The sequence below is a fragment of the Bison bison genome, unplaced genomic scaffold (assembly GCF_000754665.1).
Source record: "Bison bison bison isolate TAMUID 2011002044 unplaced genomic scaffold, Bison_UMD1.0 scf7180017864280, whole genome shotgun sequence".
NCBI lineage: Eukaryota > Metazoa > Chordata > Mammalia > Artiodactyla > Bovidae > Bison > Bison bison.
Window position 1 is genome coordinate 4,309,245 of NW_011494852.1, and position 2,325 is coordinate 4,311,569.

At 50.9% G+C, this 2,325-nt stretch overlaps 1 pseudogene; it reads left to right on the forward strand.

Annotated features, from left to right (window-relative positions):
• The first annotated feature begins 520 nt into the window (after nt 1-520).
• Nucleotides 521-2,109, forward strand: LOC104995418 (annotated as a pseudogene).
• Nucleotides 2,110-2,325: the final 216 nt, after the last annotated feature.

Genomic DNA, 2,325 nt, shown 5'->3' on the forward strand with positions numbered 1-2,325 from the left:
GGACTGCAAGGAGATCCATTCTAAAGGAGATCAGTCCTGGGTGTTCTTTGGAAGGACTGATGCTGAAGCTGAAACTCCAATACTTTGGCCATCTCATGCGAAGAGCTGACTCATTGGAAAAGACTCTGATGCTGGGAGGGATTGGGGGCAGGAGGAAAAGGGGATGACAGAGGATGAGATGGCTGGATGGCATCACTGATTCAATGGACGTGAGTCTGAGTGAACTCCGGGAGTTGGTGGTGGACAGGGAGGCCTGGCGTGCTGCGATTCATGAGGTCGCAGAGAGTCGGACACGACTGAGCGACTGAACTGAACTGAACTGAAAGAGTCTTGTCTGGTTGAACCAAGTATAGGCCAGAGTACGGGTGCAGCGGCCTTGGCCCGGAGCACGGGGGCAGGAGTGGGTGGCCAGGCAGGTTGGGCTGGGAGGTGCTGAGTGGGTCCACATGGGGTGAGAGGCCTGACTAGATCTGGAGCCCCGGGGGCAAAGCAGCTGTGTCCCTCACGATGAAAGGTCTGGGGACAACTCTCTCTCCTTTGTGTAGTTGATAGTTTGAGCAGTGAGGAAATGGCTTACAGTATCAAAACCTTTCTGCAGGACCCTGCCAGGGGAATCAAAACCTCCATCTGGGGAATTTGTACCATCTCAAAGCTAGATGCTCAAATTCAACAAAAGAGAGAAGAGCAGTGTCCAAGAAAGGCAAGCCGTGTCCTGGCTCAGAGGAGAGCCCAGAGCACTGAGAGGAAGCAGGAGCGTGAACCATATGTTGTCAGGAGAATTTTTCAGTGCTGCACTTGGAATGGTGGAGTTTTCTGGTTCAATCTCCTCTTGTTTCATCACGTGTTTATTCCTGTGCTTCAGTCAGTAGCAGCCCAGATTATTGGTGATCCCATCACTACACAGGGATGTTTGGTCATGGCTGGAGATTTTCCCTGGGTCAACTTTCAGAGCTCTCTCGGTGCACTCTCTCTTTGCGCTCACCAAATTCATAAGCTCAATTTGGTTCCATGATATAGCTGACCTGGCATCCGAGGTATCAGGAAGGAAGCCTCCCACATTCCTTGCTGCTCCTGCTGCTAAGTCCCTTCAGTCACGTCCGACTCTGTGTGACCCCATAGACGGCAGCACACCAGGCTCCCCCGTCCCTGAGATTCTCCAGGCAAGAATACTGGAGTGGGTTGCCATTTCCTTCTCCAATGCATTAAAGTGAAAAGTCAAAGTGAAGTCACTCAGTTGTGTCTGACTCTTAGCGACCTCATGGACTGCAGCCTACCAGGCTCCTCCATCCATGGGATTTTCCAGGCAAGAGTACTGGAGTGGGGTGCCATTGCCTTCTCCACCCACATTCCCTAGTGTAGCAAAATAATTGCTGACATGCTCTTCAGCCTTTCGCTGCAGGCTCTCTTCTTCCTCCAGGGGATGTTTGTGAGTCTTTTTCCCATCTAGCTGGTTAGTCTGGTTAGTCTTCTGCATATGTCTCTTTTCTACTCACTACTCACAGTTCATGGAATTCTCCAGGCCAGAATACTGGAATGGGTAGCCTTTCCCTTCTCCAGGGGATCTTCCCAAAGCAGGGATTGAACCCAGGTCTCCTGCTTTGCAGGAGGATTCTTTACCAGCTGAGCCACAAGGGAAGCCCAAGAATACTGAAGGGGGTAGCCTATCCCTTCTCCAGCAGATCTTCCTGACCCAGAAATCGAACTGGGGTTCCTGCGGATTCTTTACCAACTGAACTATTAGGGAAGCTCTACTCACTATATTGCTTGAATGGATGGTTCCATAAAGGAATTGAAATGCACCAGTGGTTGTCAAACACAGAAAGGAATTGACCTTGCTTTGGATTTGGCTTTCCTCACAGCAAGGCAGTCTCCAACATTGTCAGTGGCTGACCCTTCTCTGTCCTCTTCCCTTTATTCCTTATCAGCGCCAATGAAGCAAAGATCCCTGGCAAAGCAAACCTTTTCAAATTGCAGCTCCTCTCCTTAGTGATTTTCTTAAGCAGCAGACTCTTCCACAAGATGGGTGAACCTGCAGTAATTTCCACTTCTGCAGAGTTTCTTCACCACACCCATCTCCTGCCTGAACTGAAGGCTGCTGTGGGCCCCTGAGTCCATCACCTGCCATCTGGAGGAGATGGGAGGGATTGGAAGGATGCTGCGGCAGCTCTTTTCCTGGTTCACCTCCATCCCCTCCCAGGGAAGCTGGGGCCCACCATGCCAAAGACCCTAGATACATTCCCTTCTCTCTGAGGAATCCGGACTTTTGTCTCTGGTGCATGTAAGGCAGAATCTTCCTGACACCACTACGGACTTTAAGCACTGGTG